The sequence below is a fragment of the Ahaetulla prasina genome, chromosome 5, assembly GCF_028640845.1.
Source record: "Ahaetulla prasina isolate Xishuangbanna chromosome 5, ASM2864084v1, whole genome shotgun sequence".
Classification (NCBI taxonomy): domain Eukaryota; kingdom Metazoa; phylum Chordata; class Lepidosauria; order Squamata; family Colubridae; genus Ahaetulla; species Ahaetulla prasina.
The window spans coordinates 61,772,659-61,792,768 of NC_080543.1; the positions used below are offsets into that span (position 1 = coordinate 61,772,659).

Here is a 20,110-nt window from a genome sequence, read left to right on the forward strand (position 1 = left end):
TATGAATGCTAGCAAAAGAAATAGTCTAACAGCCAAAACATTGATGCATAATGGAAAGGTTATGGGTCAGAGATAGCAGAGATCAAGTGGAATGAAATATTTTAGAAAAGATGACCAATGTGATTTTGACATGCACTGGTTACCTGTACTGAACCATTTCCCATAGCCTCCAGAGCAGAACCTTGTCCTACCACAGGCACGATGAGCTAATCAGTGGCACTTTTGTTGTTTCTCCCCACTCAGACCAAAATTATATCCTCTCGGTAAATTAACACTGTCAATCATTATTCTTAAGGGACTGAGGAGGAGGCAAATGTTGACTCAGGTGGCTAGCCTGTTCTGCTTACACATTTGTCCAAACCTACTCCAGGTGTTCAGTCCAGGCTGTTGACAAACACTGTGATGAAGCTGCAAGCGGACTGAGTGGGGGCAATTGGTCAGGGTTCTTTTGAAGATGGGTTTAGTGTTCTTTTGGAAGAGCCCTAAGTCAACTTCCAGAGGAACCTGAGAGGTTGCACCCAGTGGCCAACAGGGAGACAATAGACCAGGGTGAAATGCCAATACAAAATTTATTAAATAACTATAAGACAGTTACAGAGAAAGTTGTACCAATTTCCATCTCTTCAGTTTACCAGAAACCACAACAAAGATAGCGGACCACTTTTGAAGGTGGTCAATGGTTGCATACAACCTCTTCTCACAGGTGAAAGTGATATACAATATAATAATGCAATCCAAAATGCTTGCTAAGTAACTTTTTAAATGGGTATCTTGAGGAATTGACAACATTGCAGACATATTGCCTCCACTGGCTAAATCTTATAGGTGCAAAAGGAAAGGAGTTATTATCATTGTGACCCCAGCAATCTTCTGTGGTGCCAATAGGACAGGTTAATCTCCTATTTGGCTGCTCCAAGAACCTGGGAGATTGCATTGTTCTCCAAGCTCTTCCAATTCTTAAGCCAAGCTTTTTAACAGTCAACAACATGATTCTTAGCTTTCTTTAACTATTTTCTCAGCGTTCTCTTAATCAGTCTTCTTTTCCTTGTTAGAAGTCTTTGTTTTGTTTTGCAATAAATGGTATGTAAACAAATACAAATATGTAATTTCAACCAAAGAAATACAATTGACAATATTGCTGTTAGCTAATATTTATCCCCTATTTATATAATAAATACATTTCCATGGCCACATGGTTGTATAAGAATTTCCAGCAACTTAGAGCTCCCTAGGTTTGATTAAAAATCCAGAGTTGATCTTTTGGGTAGACACCAAATTTGTCTTTCATGCCATGGTTCAGGTAAAGAAATGAAGATTGAAAGATTTAAGAAAGTAATCTTCAAATGCAATTCTAAACTTGTCCTGAAGGCAGACAAAATATTTTCTTGATAGGATGTAAGGTGGGGTATTTTCAATTTTTAGCCTAGAACTAATTATAGCCAACAACATGATTCTTAGCTTTCTTTAACTATTTTCTCAGCGTTTTCTTAATCAGTCTTCTTTTCCTTGTTAGAAGTCTTTGTTTTGTTTTGCAATAAATGGTATGTAAACAAATACAAATATGTAATTTGAAAGGCTAGTGCTTTCCTACTTGAAAACCATCACGGATCCGCTGTTAGACCTCTTGCAATTTGCATACCGAGCAAATAGATCAACAGATGATGCTGTTAATATGGCTCTGCACTACATCCTACAACATCTTGAGTCTCCAAAGATCTATGTAAGGGTCCTCTTTGTAGACTTTAGTTCAGCATTCAATACTATCATTCCAGACACTCTTCTAACTAAGCTAAACCAGCTACAGGTACTGGAACAGACTTGTAAGTGGATCACAAGCTTCCTAACAAACAGAAAGCAGCAGGTGAAGCTAAGCAAGATCACATCAGATACCTGTACAATTAGCACAGGGGCCCCCCATGGCTGTGTGCTCTCCCCACTTCTCTTCTCTCTGTATACCAATGACTGCATCTCCAATGATCCATCTGTTAAGCTACTGAAGTTCGCAGATGACACAACAGTGATTGGCCTCATTCGAGACAATGACGAATCCACATATAGACGAGAGATCGAACGACTAGCCTTGTGGTGGGACCGAAACAATCTGGAACTGAACACACTCAAAACCATAGAAATGGTGGTAGACTTTAGGAGAAACCCTTCCATACTTCCACCTCTCACAATACTAGACAACACAGTATCAACAGTAGAAACCTTTAAATTTCTAGGTTCTATCATATTGCAAGATCTAAAATGGAGAGCTAACATCAAAAACATCATCAAAAAAGGACAACAAAGAATGTTCTTTCTGCACCAACTGAGAAAGCTCAAACTCCCCAAGGAGCTGCTGATTCAGTTCTACAGAGGAATTATTGAGTCTGTCATTTGCACCTCTATAACTGTCTGGTTCGGTTCTGCAACCCAACAAGAAAAACACAGACTTCAGAGGATAATTAGAACTGCAGAAAAAATAATTGCTACCAACCAGCCTTCCATTGAGGACCTGTATCAAATCAAGAATCAAGAAAAGGGCTGTGAAAATATTTACAGATCCCTCACATCCTGGATGCAAACTGTTTCAACTCCTACCCTCAAAACGACGCTATAGAGCACTGCACACCAGAACAACTAGACACAAGAACAGTTTTTTCCCGAAGGCCATCACTCTGCTAAACAAATAATTCCCTCAACACTGTCGAACTATTTACTAAATCTGCACTACTATTAATCTTCTCATAGTTTCCATCACCAATCTCTTTCCATTTATGACTGTATGACTATAACTTGTTGCTGGCAATCCTTATGATTTATATTGATATATTGACCATCAATTGTGTTGTAAATATTGTACCTTGATGAATGTATCTTTTCTTTTATGTACACTGAGAGCATATGCACCAAGACAAATTCCTTGTGTGTCCAATCACACTTGGCCAATAAAAAATTCTATTCTATTCTATTCTAGTCTTTAATAAGCTTTGTGGTTGTAAGTTTATTTAAATTTTCCTAGACATAATTGTATTTTATTAGTGAGACTAATCCTAAAATAGGTGAAATGTTTCCTGGCCTCATTCTTTAATTCAAATTATATCTACAGACACAGATGCACATAAATGGGAACATCTTTCTTACAAAACAGAAGTGAAGATTGAATATTTGTCATTATTGTTCATTGATAACATACCTGAACATTGATACTAATTATAAAATGAAATCAATCAAAATTATTTCAATACCCACACAGACAGATCATATACACTGAGAAATCACACATATTTCAGACCCACATATGTGACTAAATGTTACCAGTGAGAAATAAGGAATACTGATCTTATAATAACAGGAAAATCATTCACAATATGACAAATCAGATTTGAATCATTATCTGTTAGCATTCAAAATTTAATTTTATCCCTTTTTCAAAGAACAAATTAATTAACAGCAGTGCTTATTTATTCCGACAGCAACTACATTTGTTGTTTTTCATATGTATGTATATCAACACAAATGTGTCCATTTAAGGCTATTTTCTTAATCATACTTGTCTGGCAATTAATACTATTAAATGCATAACATTACTTGTGAATAGGCATGCAGAAAAGCAATTATTCAAAGTCTTGCACTCAAAGACTGAATAGAAGAGTGTCTTTACCAGCCTATAGTGGCAAGACCTGCTGGGCTGATCCAAACCTGAAAACCAAATAGTTTATAGAATTATTTATTTATTTATTAAATTTAAATTACATCAGATGGTAGAGAAAAAATTACTTACATCAGGAGAGCCAAGGAAAACATACAACTACTTTTATTATCAGATGAAAATTAAGTTATAACCACACAGCAACAACAATTAATTAACAATCACAGGATCCTTCTGTTCAATATAGGAATCTTAAAATAGTTCTGATAAATAGCAGCCTGGTACTTGCTTGAGCATATCCAATGGGGAAGATATCCTAACCCTAATCCACCACCAGGTAAATTGCTCTACTCTCAAATCACTTTTACTGTTACAGAATTCCGCCCCCCCACATCTCTTACATACATTCAGAATCTGCCTTCTGGTAACTTACATCCATTATTTTGTGCCCTTTACTCAAGAATGATAAGAGAACAGCTCCTGACCTTCTTCTGTGTGATCTACTTTCAGTATTTGAAGAGTGCTATCATATTCCCTTTAGATATCTTGCTGTTACTGATGTCTCTTTTTGGACTGTTAGTATCAAGTTCTTATGAGCATTGTGAATATGCAGAATTCTCCTCCACCAAGATCCCTGACAGGGCTAAAGTTCTCATGTCTAGAAGCTCTATATATTTATAGTTCTTATTCATAGTTCACATCAAAATGCAGGCACTAGAAAAACATTTCTTTGCAGAGTGTAACTGGAAAATTAAACAGCTTATTCACATGTTCAATTCACTGAATATATGAAGGGAACAAATGTTTGGAGCTGTCCCATTCTGATTTCTGCGTATCTCACAGTATGAAATGCAGTTTACACATGTTCAAATGTATCTGTGTAGACAGCAATCAAAACCAAGCTTTGCTAATTGATAAGACTGCTGACTAGTAAGTTCATACCAATTGGTAGCGGAAAGAACAGGGAAAAAGCCACAATCCCTCCATACTACACTGATTCGTTTAACTATCTGCTGATGATCTTGCAGTAATCTCCAAACCAGGGAGTCAAGTCTATGAGATCTTTAAATGTTAATTGGGTCAACTAAGCCACTAGCCGGTTAACTTACAATGTTGGCTGCTTTATACACCATATAAAACTAATGTTTAATATGGCTTACTGATTCATTGCATTAAGTCACAATTTAACAATTTAACATAATGCAATTGTGTGTACTTATTGCTATCAATATTAAATCACAATATTAATACTATTTCAATGGCCTCCGTACTTCTATTTTTTATTCTTAATATTGTGACCACCATGAAAATAAAACTAGGTACCATCAAGTTAGTGTCAAATCTAAAAACATCATGTAAATCTATCAAATAAAGTGACCAATATGAACCTACAAGGTTCATAAACTTTAATATCTTGGAGTGGGGGGAAGTAGGTAAAAACTATAAACGCGAAGGCTGTTTCTCATGCTTTCAGATATTCACGCAGGGGCATTCGTGCAAATAGTGCCTACTGGAAGTTGAGGGTGGCACCCATGGTCCTTCCTCAGCTACTTCATTTTTCAGCGGCCAAACAGAACTAGTCGAGGTACATACTGAAAACCTCCTATTAATTTTTATTCTATTCTAACCGAGATGCTCTCCTTGACCCTCACCTTAAATAAGAGGGTAAAAAGGCAAAGTAATCCATTTCCTCGCTTGAATGGGCGATGCCTACGAATAGCGGGACCAGGCTACGAGGTGAAAAATCACGTGAAATTAACCACGCCGACCTAAGGCACCGACGCCTGCAATCACATCGCTGCCGCTTCCCGCATTCCGCGAGCCTGGGAAGAAGCAGCTGCCGCTCTGCCGTGCAACGCGCGCGCGAACGGGCCGTCGAGGGTGCTTCTCCTCCCATCTCTGAAAACGGGACGTAGGCACCGGGCTGCGGAGGTCGCGCCTTCCCATCCACCGCGGCTCCAGCTCCCAATGAGGAAAGAAGAGCGGAGCGGAGGGACGATGCTTGCGCCGGAGGGGTGCCTTTAAGCCAAACTCGAGGTTTCCCCCCCCCCGGCGATCTGCAAAGGCCGGAGCTCCCTCGCTTCCCTCAGGGCTACCGCGACTGAACCAAGGCTGCCGCCGCCACCATGCTCCCCCCCTCCTTCAGCCTCCAGCCCCGTTCCCCTGCCTCCTGGTTCGGGGGGAACTGAACTGTCGTTGCACAGGAAGTAGCGGCTGCTGGGAGCACACACGGACACACACACACACACCAGAGGCACACTCGAACACACTCGCACAGGCAGAGGCAGCAGGTTCTGCCGCACTCTGGGCACAAGGCTTCATCCCGGCGCCGCTACAACAGGATTCCTTTACGCCCTTCTCGGAGCGGCGTCCCAGCCTCCGCAGAGGAGAGCAGAGGCTGGCGCCGAAGAAAAGTGTGGGCACGGCTGCTTAACGGGGGAAGGACGAAGGGGCGGCCGCGGGATCGAGGCTCTGGGAGCCGAGCTGGGGAGCAGCCGCGGAGCAGAAGTTCTGGGGGCGGCGAGGACTGCAGGTTTGTGCTGCTTCGGCAGGAACTCCTGATTGCTGCAGCGAGGCCGGGCGGGCTGCCGGGAGCTCGCCTTCCCTCTTTCCCCCAACCCCACCTCATCAGGAGATGGGCTTGACGATTCCCCCCGCCCCCTCCTCTGAGCGCTGGAGCCTCCTTTCTTCCTGCAAAGCCCTTCCACGCCGCCGTCTCTTTGCTGCAGTCCTCCCAGGATCCCCGCTCCCTACCCGGTCCGGTCCTTTTGCCCAGCTGTCGGCTTCGCGCTGCTCGCATCCCTCGCTTTTTCTTTGCGCGTGACCTCAGTGGGTTAATCCGCTTTTCCATCCTTCGCAAAACGACGTGAGAGCTCCGCGTTTCGCTTCGGTGCGTTAAGGGGTGTACTTTCGTCCCTTTCTCCACCAGCTTCCGCTCGGTGGGTGTATGTGGCTGCCTCTGAGGGGTGCGTGTATGTGTGTGTTACTTTTGTATTGAGTTTCCCATTTAATTTGACGCGTCTGTTTTTAATTTGCGCAAACCCAGCGTTTCCTATGGTTTTACACGCCACGCCTTGGTCCTACAGCCGTTCAACGTGTCCTCGTTTGCTGCCTATGGAGCTATGCGTTTTATTTCTGCCCTTATTCGTTGCTTCTTTGCACGGCTGGCTTGAGTTTGCTGCTGGCAAGGGGCAGGTTTTTTTGAGAGCTAGTTGGGACCATTACTTTGCATCTGATCTGTTTGCAGCCAAGGACTGCACTGTGGATACAATTACTGTAGGGAATTATGAGTGTTTTAGAATAATGACAGACTGAAAAAGATTGTCATCCTTTATTTGATCCTGGCAGACTGTATCATTGTGTTCAGATGACATACTTTATTAAATTAACCCAGTTCCTTTTGTTCACACAATACATTGAACTGAAAATTAATTATGTAGGCTAGAATCAAATGATACATTAAACCATTAACTAGCATGTAGTATGAACCCACCTATATAGATAATTTGTGGTTTCATATGTTGTGCAACCCCCGCCTCATTGAGCTTATGTTTTAACTTTCATGAGCAATATCACTTAGACTTATATACCGCTTCACAGTGCTTTATAGCCCTCTCTAAGTGGTTTACAGAGTCAGCATATTGCCACCAACAATCTGGGTCCTCATTTTACTGACCTTGGAAGGATGGGTGCACTTGTAATTAAAATGTTCATCTATGCCAATCAGCTGTGCTATACTACTAGCTGTGTCTGTACTATTTGTGCTATGTAAATAGAACTAAGAGTTCTTGGAAGTGAATTATACTTAGTATAGTAATTGATGATTCATAATCAGCTTTCTCAAACACACATACCGAGTATGTGGTTGCTACTGTTATTTTCCAACTTGCAGCCTTTTATGTAAAGACAGATAATTTCCAAATAAATGCAGTAAGGCATTCAGTGTTTGGGTCAGTTTATCAGTATCATACACAAAGCTCTTTGATTAGAATGTGTATCCAAATATAGGGAATTTGCATTAAGGCCTTGGTTGCTTTCCAATTCTCTTTATTATAGAGTCTTGTAATCAAATGGCATTCCACCCAGAATAAATAAATATACAGATAGAAACATAATATCTGAAAGAAAGTGATAGGACAATCTAGTTCTCTAATATTTAGTTTTCTAAATGAAACAGTTTATGTGACAGGTGTTCTTCATTTTTTTCATATTTAGCATGGCCATGTTGGATAGAAAACTGTCCATTCTGTACTCTGAAGTTGTGAGGATGCCCACAGATAGGGAGCTGAAGTGAAGGACTCAGTGAGGTGGCAGTTTCCCAGGAAGTAGGGAGCATATTAAAAAAAAAAACGGGGGGGGGGGGGAGAGGCAGCACAGTCTGGAGATGGATAGGACACTGAGAAAGAGTTCAGATAGCCAACTTCCTAGTTAGGCTCATGGTAGTAAGGATTTAGTCTGGAAAGATTCTGTCCAGTGTGTGTAAGCAAATAAAGAACTGAACTCTGGCCGAACTGCTCCACAACATTTCCGCACTTAACCTAAAAGAAGCCTACATCAAGATAAAAGAACTACATTTTGCCCTCAGCTACTTTTCTGAAACTAATAATAAAAGTTATTGGGTTGCATCCAGTTAGTTGCGCAAGTCTAATTCATTTCAAGTGCTCAAGTCTATTAATTTCAACACATGTTCCATTTATTCAGTGGGTTTCAAATGAGATCTAATTCACTGTCCAACTTTCATGCCAAATATTTCCTTTTGACAAAAGTACATTTCTGGAAGGGGTGTTTTTCCCCCTGCTTCCTTCTCTTCAGTTGTACATGCAATGTGATTAATGTTGATTCCATGTTCCATGGGTTTAATGTTAATAGAAATTTTTTTGCATCATTTCTTACATTTGGCTTTGCCACATGTATAATGCCATTGTGTGCTAGAGCTCATTTTGCTTTTAACTGATTTGGCATATATTTTTACATTTTTTCTTAAATGTTTTCAAATTTTGATATTAATTTAGTTCACTATGCTAACAAAAATGATATTTTCTATTTCTGAATTTCTAATTCTGAATAAACATTTGTCTAATTCATTTGACTTTCCAGATGATGGGCGTGTGATTGCACTTTTTGCTTGGTACTAATGCAATAGTTGCAGGCAATTCAATAAATCACAGAAAAAATCTTCCAGAAACCTTACATAATTATATATTTTTCACTGTTGGGGAAAATTCAAACATTGCTTACAAAAGTGTAATTAAAAAGTTCTGTGAAAGGTGTATTGGGAACACATTGACTGACTCAAAACTATTCTTAATAAAATAATAATAATAGTAATAATAGTAATAATAGTAGTAATAATAAAAAAGAAGAGCCAGTTTAGTTTGTTGGTTTAAGGCACCAGGCTAGAAACTAGGAGACTGTGTGTTCTGTTCCTGCCTTAGGCATGAAAGATGGTTGGTGACTTTGGGCCAGTCATTCTCTCTGAGCCCATGATGTCAGGCTCTCACGACAAGCCAGTCAGCCAGTTGCTGTTGCATCCAATGGATCAACACTTGGTTGACCTCCCCACCCCACCCCCAAAAAAACCAGTGGACCCTACTTTTGTGGGAAAATGCTAGGAAGAAAGGTGTGTGCATATTTGGAGTGTATTCCTCTATTTATAGAGATAACCTTATGAGGAAAGCTCTTTAAAGCTGCTGTATATCATTACTGAACTTTGGAACATGACACAAGTAGTTAGCTAACTAAACATCTTGGATCAGATTGGTCACTGCATGGACAAATACCATTCAAACATCTATGACAATATATTTTAGCTCTTCTAGTGATCCTGTGATCACTTGGGTCCTAGTCATCTGTTCCTATTATCTGTTTATTTTCTTCTTATTTACTTTTCTGTTACAAATTTCTCTGTTTCCTCATGTTTTTACAAGCTTCTCATTCACTTTAAAGATTCCTCAAGAGATCAGATATCTAAGCATTCCCGTTAATAAATTCCTGTTTATTAATAAAGCCTTAATAAATTCCTAATTTGGGCATAAAGTGAATAAAACAAAAGCAATTTTTGTTCCTATGTTGTTTTGTTCTTTTGATTATCCATCCTAGGTTAGCAATTTGATCTTGTATTCTTCTGCCTTTTCTGAAACCTGCTGTTAATTTGACATATCTCTCTCCCCCCTCTCTCTGTCTTATTCTACTCTTTGTAAAATCTTAAGCAAAACTCTGATGAGAGAAATTAGTGCCATGGTTTGATAATTCACACACGTTTCTTTCATTTTGATTTTTGAGTATAGAATATATTTAATATACTTGAATGTTTTCATTCTCTATCCACACAGTCTTTATGCATGTTTGTTGAAATAAAGCTATTAGTTTAACTTCTTTTATAGCTTTAAACAGTATTTCAGTGTTTTCTCATGTAAAACTTATTTATGTCCTGTTGTAAAGTTCTTTTAAATCATCTTTCCTGAACCTATTATCTCTATATAGTAATAATAATACCACCTCTACTGTTTGTTGTTGCATTGATTCCTCTGTGAACGATACTGAACAAGTCAGGTTATAAAAAAAAGCTTCTGCCGGACTCTCCCACATCCTTTACATGATGATCTCAAGATGTCGTGTCCCACTCCTCCGCTGACGGCCGGGTCAGGGAAATCCGAATCAGGCTTGCCTCTGCAGCTCTGCCCAAAGTCCTAGCAAAGTCCTCAGAGCAGGCAGGAGACCAGTAAGTGACTTCAGCAAGATAAGTTCGACTTTGCCTGACTCAGAGACTGCCAGAAAGCAGATCCTTTATATAGGCCATGGGGTGTGGCTCCATGACTCAGCACTCATTAAGGCCTGCCCCTCCCTTCCTTCTATTGCCTCCGCCTATCCAATCTTCTGATGCGAGGGTCACTCCAATCAGTTGTTGGAAGTAAACTTTCCTCAGGCTCACATGCTGTGGAGGAGGGGGAGGGGTCTAGCTGCTTCGTTTGCCTGGGCATGGAGCCAGGGCCGGGGCCGGGGGATGCTCCCTCCTCTGCAGCCTGCTTGGGCATGGAGCCAGGGCTGGGACCGGGAGGTGCCCCCTCCTCTGAGCTTTTCTGGGCATGGAGCCAGGACTGGGGCCAGGAGGCATACATTCCTCCGTGTTCGGGAGCAGATAAGCAGACCCCGGCTGCGGTGAGAGCGGACAAGACACAACACAAGCTGAATAGAAAACACCATCTGAAATGGAATCTGTCTGAATATACAGCCAAGGTATTGCAGTGGAATTTGGTCTGGACAAATACGCCATCCTTACAATAAACACGGAAAATAGTGAAAACTGAAGGAATCAATATACACTATGGAAATAAAATCAAGAGTCTGGATAAAGATGATCACTACCAATACTTATGCATTCTTCAGGCTGACAGTGTCAAGCATAGTGAAGGTCAAGAATGAGAGAAATATTTATTCAAGCTGGACTGGCATAATGGTTTTTTTAACATTTTAATTGGGTTTTATTGTTGTGGGGTTTTAAATATTTTTAAAATTTAAAATTTAAATTTTTAAACATTGGCCTTTCTGTAATATATTTTATTTTAAATTTTGATTTTAATTGTATATATATTGTGTTTTATTTAGGCTGTACACTGCCCTGAGTCCTTCGGGAGAAGGGCGGTATAAAAATTTGATAAATAAATAAATAAATAAATAAGAAGGTTATAAGTAAATACCGTATTTCTCACTCCATAAGATGCACCTGACCATAAGACGCACCTAGGGTTAGAGGAAGAAAACAAGAAAAAAAAATCAGGCGGAGCCTGAGAGGATCACAGATAGGTGTCCTCTCATGTGCCAGCTGTGCCTATTGACTCCTGCACTGTGGAAAAGAGACAGAAGAGGTGGGGTTCATCACTGTAAAAGGATTCTGCCATAGTGGCCTGGCTGTATTCACCAAAGGACCGGCACCGGTGCACAGATATTTCCACCTACTTTTGGGGGTAGGGAAGTGCATCTTACGGAGCAAAAAATATGGTACATAATGAAAGTGAAGATTTTAAAATTCAAAGTTGGTGAAGGAAATACTATCAAAGCAATTAACACCTGGACAATTCCAGTCATTAGATATACAGCTGGAATAGCGGACTGGCCTTAAGCAGAATTAAAAGCTTTGGATAAGAAAACAATAAAAAATGGCAATCACATGATAGAATAGAATAGAATAGAATAGAATTTTATTGGCCAAGTGTGATTGGACACACAAGGAATTTGTCTTGGTGCATATGCTCTCAGTGTACATAAAAGAAAAGATACGTAAAAGTACATCATTCACACAACGATGTACTTACCAAGAAGCGGAGGTGGATATAAAATATTGCAAGTATACCAGACAATTGAAGGGAAAAAAAAGAACATTGGAAGAATATGTGAAGGACAGTGAAGAAGAGGTACTGAAATTAGTACACCAAGAAGGTTTTCTGTGTATCAGAGAGACTGGCTTACAGGAAGGACTAAATGAAGAATAGAAAAGAGATATGGCAAGGCAAGGTACACAAACATACACAGGCAGAGGAGATGACAAGAAGATCTGGTAATGGCTAAGAGCAGGAAAGAGATTGAGGGGTTAATTCTGGCTGCACAAGACCAAGCCTTAAGAACAAATTCATATAAAGCCAGAATTGAGAATACAACAACAGATAGTAAATGCTACCTCTGCAAAGAAACTGGATACAAAATACTTTCCTTGCCCTCCACAACAAATTTCCATGTGCTTTCAGATTCAAAGGCAAACTGTGTTTCAGAGCATACAGAAAACAAATCTCACATAGCACCTAATTGGAAGTCTTTAAAACAGCCGTATCTTTTTACAGGATCTCACAGCTGGTCTTTTGCAGAGGCAGTACAGTCCCAAACAGTGCTACATGTGTGCCCTTATTCATACTGAAGCAGCTAATTACCTTCGAATCTTAAGGGCTGTCAGCTCTCCTGCTAAACCAGATAGAGAGAATAAGATCAGATGAGCTTAATTGTAAGGCTACATTAACAGGATCTTGCAAGTCTGAAAGTACAGACTTCCCACCTGCCACTTTTAACTGCTAGATCCATTAGGAGGAATCCTTTCTCGGTTTGTTTCTTTGATGGTTAACTGACTAGGGGCTACGGCTTCTCTTGTCTGATAGTTTCCTAGACAGCAACTCTTTTTCCTTTTCTTCAAGATTATTCAGGTATTCCATTTACAAGGACTGCACAACCCTAAAGACGGCTCTGATTTCCTAAGTTTAATCCATGTAGATGATATCAGTACATTAAGGTTTATTTTACAATATGTATTTTTAAGTACATCTACACCTTCTGTTTCCTTTACTATGCTACTCTTATATCTTTTTACAGATTCACCTAACTGCTTCATAAGCCAATCCTGGTTGCCTTTTAAACGTGAACACTAAAAGATGTTTAATGCTTCAGTGAAAGGTGCTTTGTATAAGATTTTGTGCATTGTGAAGCACCTCCTTTGAAAAGTTTGCACCAACCTATCACTATATATTCCATTTGATTTCAGTATTTAACATAAAATAATAGTAAGCATGTTAATTTAATAGTTCTTATGTAACTGTATAAAAACTATTAAGTCAGCAGGAGATTCTCAGTCATTCAGGTCATGGTTGTCCCAAAGGTGCTTTTTCAGCTGGACCTTTGGGTCATTACTGTATGCTTTTGCCCCGGGTTGCTATTAGAGTAGCCAATAGGTAACAGATTATATTTGTTAAAGAGTATTGTTAAAGTTATCTAGTTCAGTAATGTAATGTTGAGGCATCCTATAATATTTTACAATCCCCTGAACCTTAGTCATTGTGGGTTTTGATACATTATATGTTTCTGAAAATGGACTCAATTTTCAGGAGTAGGTCTTTGTTTAGATTCCTTTATTACTTGGCAGGTACTGTTATTTATTATTGTATACCTATTTCCTGAGTAGCCTACACACTCAAACTGCCTTTGAAAGCCCACGCTACCTAAAGGGCAAAGATGATGAGGCTCTCTTTAGGAAAATGTTTCTAAAGAACCTTCATATACAGAATTTTAAGTTCTTCCCAGTCTTGGGTGGTTCTCTTTGTGAAATTGGAGCACAGCCAGTGGCATAAAAAGGTGTATGGCATTCTTGCTTGTGAAAATGCTATGCTCTCGGAACAGCTGAGACACTGGCACCAGGACAGAAGCTCTTGGCAGGGGACTTGGTGAGGGAATTGGGAGAGCTGGAAAGGAAGTGTTGAGCAGAGCAGAACAGTACACAAAGTAAGTTTGACCCTTACTTTGCTATGTATGCTTCTCTAGAAGTGTGCCTCTTTTTCCCTTTGAAGGAAAGATTATAGGAAAAGATTATAGTGTAGTCCTGCTCCTTTTATATGATGACTTCCAGAAACTAAAAGAACAATCAAACAGAACCCTCTATAACTTTTCTTTAGTGCTGGCAAGCTTTTAAAAATTAATTGACTTCTACTGGGGGAATCATTTGCTTTCATTTAGATTGACAGAGTTGGAAGGGACCTTGCAGGATATCTAGTCCAACCCCTGCCCAAGCAGGAGACCCTACACTATTTCTGACAGATGGCAGTCCAGTTTCTTCTTGAAAGCCTCCAGTGATGAAGCTCCCACAACTTCTGGAGGCAAGCTGTTCCATTGGTTGATTGTTCTCACTGTCAGAAAATTTCTCCTTATTTCTAGGTTGAATCTCCTTGATCAGTTTCCATCCATTATTCCTTATCTGGCCTTCAGGTGCCTTGGAAAATAACATGACATCTTCCTCTCTGAGGCAGCCCCTCAAATATTAGAACACTGCTATCATGTCTCCCCTGGTGCTTCTCTTCACTAGACTAGCCATGCCCAGTTTCTGTAACTGTTCTTCATGTTTTATTCTCCAGTCCCCTAATCATCCTGGTTGCTCTTCTCTGCACTTTTTCTAGAGTCTTGACATCTTTTTTATGGTGTGGTGACCAAAACTGGATGCAGTATTCTTGGTGTGGTTTTACTAAGGCTTTATAGAGTGGTATTAGTATTCCACTTGATCTTGATTGTATCCCTCTGTTAATGCAGTATAGGATTGCATTGGCTTTTTTAGCTGCTGCTGCACATTGCTGGCTCATATTTAGCCGGTTGTCCACTAAGACTCCCAAGATCCCTCTCACAGTTACTGCTAGTAAGCCTGGTATCACCCAGTTTATATGTGTACTTTTGGTTTTTCTTGCCTAAATGCAAGACTTTACTTTTCTCTACACTGAATTTCATTTTGTTAGATAGGGCCCAGTGTTCAAGTCTATCAAGACCCCTCTGGATCTTGAGCCTATCATCTAGGGTGTTAGTGATTCCTGCCAGCTTAGTATCATCCGCAAATTTGGTAAGTTCCCCTTCTATTCCCTCATCTAAGTTGTTTATGAAGATAGTGAAGAATCCTGGGCTTAAGACAGAACCTTGTGATACCTACTGCTTACTTCCCTCCATGTAGACATAGGCACAATAAAGACTACTCGTTGAGTACGGTTTGTCAGCCAGTTATTTTACTTTCATTTTAGTGTTATTATAGCATTGTGATTAATTGTTGAATAATATTGTAATCCAATTTGAATTTCTTGAAATGTAGACTTTAGATGCTTTCCTCAAAACACTCAATGTGCCTGTCCTTTTGCTTTCCCTACAAAAATTAATATACCTTCGATATATGCCCATATACCAGACTTTGGCAACCTGATATCTTGCACATATTGTGAAATCCAACTCTCTTGACCTGATACCAGACTAGCTTTGAATATTGTAACTGGGAAAAATGGAAATTGTAGTTGAAAGTCTGGTTCTGGGACAACTGTTATATTTAACTTGTTGGAAATAAATGCCATTGATCTCAGTGACATTTACCTATGACGAAAATATAGAATGGTTTTGTTGCATTTACTGTTAGGTCTTTAAAAAAACACAAATAGTTTTTCTATAAGCCATAGTGGCCGGGGTACCATATGTTATTAAAGGCAATGTGCATGGATTCACATGTCATACTATGCCCAATACAAGTAATGTGCATTAGATGTAAAGATATTAGGATTTTTAAAATTAAACCATGGTTTACTAAATGACCAAATGGATAAAGTTCTACCTTTTAAGCCAGAAGCTATGGTTTTCAAAGCAATGTAGCAGAACTCATGCAACACATTAAGCTAAAAAACAAACCTTCATTATTGTGTGAAAACAGCATATGGCCTATGCGTTATAAGCCAGATATTTATTCATTTAAAGGTTTAAACCTTTCAGTTAAGAATTCAAGGCTGGGTACATAACACTCCTCTGCTGCTATTCCAAAATCTTAAGGCCTACATCATGCTGGCATGGTGAATATTTTATTTGAATCAGGCCTTTGACATCTAGGGAGATTAATAGTGGTGGGTAAGGAATTTTATCCTAATTCCAGCAAACAGATAACAGTGGTTATTCATTGTGGGCAAGTGGTTAAGCTCATGGTTACAAGATCATGAAATTCTTTCCTTTTTCCTTTATTAATATTCATATTCTCTTTGAAGGCGAGGAAACTTGGGACATGAATTTAGAAAATAGAAAGTCAATATATCTTACAATGAAGAAGAATGGTAATGTGTTCTTATCACGCTCCAACAATTGTTGAAAAGAGATTTTGGGAAGCAGCAAGAATATATACCAACTTGGAAAATATATGCATAGAACTGCATCCAATTTCCACAGAAAGAGTTTCAGGGCCGTTTAAAAGTATACCCACCTTCCCACAAAAAAATCAAGAGCTAGAAGAACGTTTTGAATATAGTTTTGATGGTTTCTTTGTTATGATGTAGTTTTCAGTAGACTGAAGCTTCTCATGTAATTTATTTATATATCAAAATTATTAACCACCCATCTCCTTCACAGAGGGGATTTGCGTAGTGTACAATTTAATCAATACACTAAAACCGAATAATATAAGATAAAAAAAAATTAAAAATGTAAAACAACATTAAAAAATTGCAACAGATGGAAAGATTTAAAATGGGGAGATAAATAATTGTTAATATGGGCAAGAGAGTTATGGGACCAACCAGTGCCATGGATAGGTGGGCTCTTATGTTCCCCACCAAGGCTATATAGCCAGGTTTTGACCCCTTTGTGAAAGGCCAAACGATTTTCCTCACCTCTGGGAGCAAAATTTCTACAAAGCATGGCCAGCAGCAGAAAAGGATTCTCTGACTGACAAGGTCAGTAGCATGCCCTTCCCTGCCTCCATGAGTAGGACAGGGTGATGGGATGGGGCGAAGCCGGTTCCATAAGTAACCTGGCCCATGCCATGTAGGGCTTTATATGTAATGACCAACACTTTGAATTGAATTTCGAAGCAAACCGGCACCCAGTGCAGTTCTCAGAGAAGAGGTGTTATATGTGCCCTTCTTTGGGCACCCAATATATCTCACACAGCTGCACTCTGCACCAGTGGAAGCTTCCAGATTCTTTTCAAAGATAGCCCCATGCAGAGCATGTTGCAATAGTCTAATCAGGAGATGATCACAGCACTAGTAGCCAAGTGGAGGGCACATGTAATGTTTTACATGTCTTCTATATGCTCAGAGATAATGCCAGAGATACTTTCGGAAATGAGAATCTTATAAACTAACATTTCAGGGCATGCAACTGAACATCTATCCTGATACGTTTTACTTCTAAGAGTCTTTTGATCAAAAGTTTGAATTAAGGCCTTGCTTTTAATTGCACATGGCAGTTTACACGATGCATTTATTTATATGTGTGCAGGCAGATTGTGCAAGCATATCTTACAGGAAATTTATTATGTGATTAGAACATTTAGAAGCTCTTCATAGAATTTAAGTAGGAATAAAAACGACCTGCAAATAGTAAAATTCTACAGTTCTTCCTCATTTACATAGCTTATTATTTTATGTAAAATTGACTATTAGTGAGCTGATATTTTAATTATTTAATTATTTAACATAATGAAGCTTTTACTTTTAATTCTTTATACTTTAGGTAGAAGGAGATATACTGGTAATACTTACCCGAGAATAAATCTTATTGAATTTAGTAAATCCTACAGGATTGGATTTAGTCAGATAACAAATTTCACCAGCTAATTGGGAGAATCCTGAATGTCTGCAACATGTGTACCATAATTTGGACTGTGCTCTCACGAGCAAAAAAATTACAGATGGATAAAGATTACTTTGAAAGTATACCAGTAGAGTATTGTTTTGTACCCCTAGCCTCTTTACATGCAATGAATAGGATCATCTTTTGTTTTGTTTTAAATTAGAATGGATTGCCTGATTGTTTCTGAAAAATTGTCATTTGGCAAATGTAAGGGTCACCGCTTCCTCATCCTAGTATTTTTATTTATTTTCTTTACTTATTGTATTTTTAAGGCTGGCCAACTTGGAAAAGACTCTGGGTGGTTTACAATAATTTAAAACAATAATTTGAATAAAACAATAATATTAAAAAATGTTCAGCCTCAACAGGGGCTGAACAAGCACTTTAACTCCCAGCCCTCAGACCAGAACCAGGTCTTAAGAGACTTCTGAAACATGACAGAAGGGTAGAATATGGTCTTCATATACACATGGAACAAACTGCTTTCAGTCTCTTCTAGCTTTGTTTAATAGACCAGACGTCTCTTTTGCCACACTTTTATACACAAAAATGCTGTAATGTCTTGCTAATAAATTTCTTAAATTACTAAATTTGTGTTTAAAAGGGCTTTTTTATTAGAAGATTAGTAATCTGCTTTTTAGGTGTGTGATGTGTGTGATGTGCAGTAGTAACTTTTCTGCATAGAAAGGCATTTCCCCATCATTATCATTCTCTCTGTCTTAGTATCTCTGTCTCTATCTCTGTTTCTATCAGTGTCTCTCTTTGTTGCCTTCAAATCAGCACTGATTCCTGGTGACTGCCTGGACATGTCCCTGCAGTTTTCTTGGCAAAGTTTTTCAGAAGTGGTTTGGCACTGCTCTTTTCCTAGGGTGAGAAACAGTGACTGGCACAAGAACACCTGGTTATTTTGTGCCTAGGGCAGGACTAGAACTCACAGTCTCCTGGTTTCTAGTCTGATGCCTTAATCACTACACCAAACTGACTCCCTTCTTTCTTTATTCTTTAAATGTTGTGTTTCTGCTATTTAAGCCACAGATGGATGGCTTCTACTTTTGTTTTATACCATTTGAATGATATATTGACATAACTATTCAACTCTTGCATCCTGTAACTTTATTTTTATTTATTTATTTATTTTGTCACACAATATATATAAGCATAAGCATGAAATAATTGTACAATATATAAGCATATATATGAGTATGAGTATGTAATGACTATATTAATTGGATATAACGAAAGGAAACAATAGGATAGTACGGTAGGCATGTTTGTGCTCTTATGCACGCCCCTTACAGACCTCTTCGGAATGGGGTGAGGTCAATGGTAGATAGTTTTTGGTTGAAGCTTTGGGGATTTTGGGAAGAGACCACAGAGTCAGGTAGTGTATTCCAAGCATTAACAACTCTGTTACTGAAGTCATATTTTCTACAATCAAGATTGGAGCGGTTAACATTAAGCTTAAATCTATTGTGTGCTTGTGTATTGTTGCAATTGAAGCTGAAGTAGTCTTCGACAGGAAGGACTTTGTAATAGATGATTCTATGAGTTAAACTCAGGTCATGTCCAAGGCGGCATACTTCTAAATTTTCTAAACCCAGGATTTCAAGTCTGGTAGCATAAGGTATTTTGTTGTATTCAGAGGAGTGGAGAACTCTTCTTGTAAAATATTTCTGGACACGTTCAATTGTATTGATGTCAGAAATGTGGTATGGGTTCCAAACAGTCGAGCTGTATTCAAGAATTGGTCTAGCAAATGTTTTATATGCTATGGTTAGTAGTGTAGTGTTTTTGGAGAAGAAGCTGCACAAGATTAGGTTAACAACTCTTAATGCCTTTTTTGCGATGTAGTTACAGTGGGCTTTGGCAATTAGATCATTTGATATGAAAACTCCAAGATCTTTAACAGGGTGGGGGTCGTCAGTAAGGTAATATCCGTCAAGCTTGTACTTAGTGTTTAGGTTCTTTTTCCCAATATGTAAGACTGAGCATTTGCTGGTTGAGATTTGGAGTTGCTAAGTTTTAGACCATTCAGATAAAAAGTCAAGGTCTTTTTGGAGGATATCTGTATTGTTGGTGGTGTTAACTAGTTTGACATCATCAGCAAAGAGAACACAATTACTTGTAATATGGTCACAGAGATCATTAATGTATAATATGAAGAGTGTTGGTCCAAGCACGCTGCCTTGGGGAACTCCACTTTTAACAGGAACAGGATTTGATAGAGCATTGCCAATTTTGACCACTTGTTGTCTGTTTGATAGAAAAGCTGTTATCCAATTGTGGAGCGGTCCTGAGATGCCATAGGATTTTAGTTTTAGGAGAAGTTTATCACGTACTACTGAGTCTAAAGCTTTACAG

At 39.0% G+C, this 20,110-nt stretch overlaps 1 protein-coding gene across 2 annotated transcripts in view; it reads left to right on the top strand.

Annotated features, from left to right (window-relative positions):
• Positions 1 to 5,250: 5,250 nt before the first annotated feature.
• AGPAT3 (1-acylglycerol-3-phosphate O-acyltransferase 3) overlaps positions 5,251 to 20,110 on the top strand; it is a 93,358-nt gene continuing 78,498 nt past the window's right edge. For both annotated transcript variants that reach the window (XM_058186674.1, XM_058186677.1), the window contains exon 1: positions 5,251 to 6,170. The gene's annotated coding sequence lies outside the window, so the exon portion shown is untranslated. The remainder of the gene's footprint in view (positions 6,171 to 20,110) is intronic.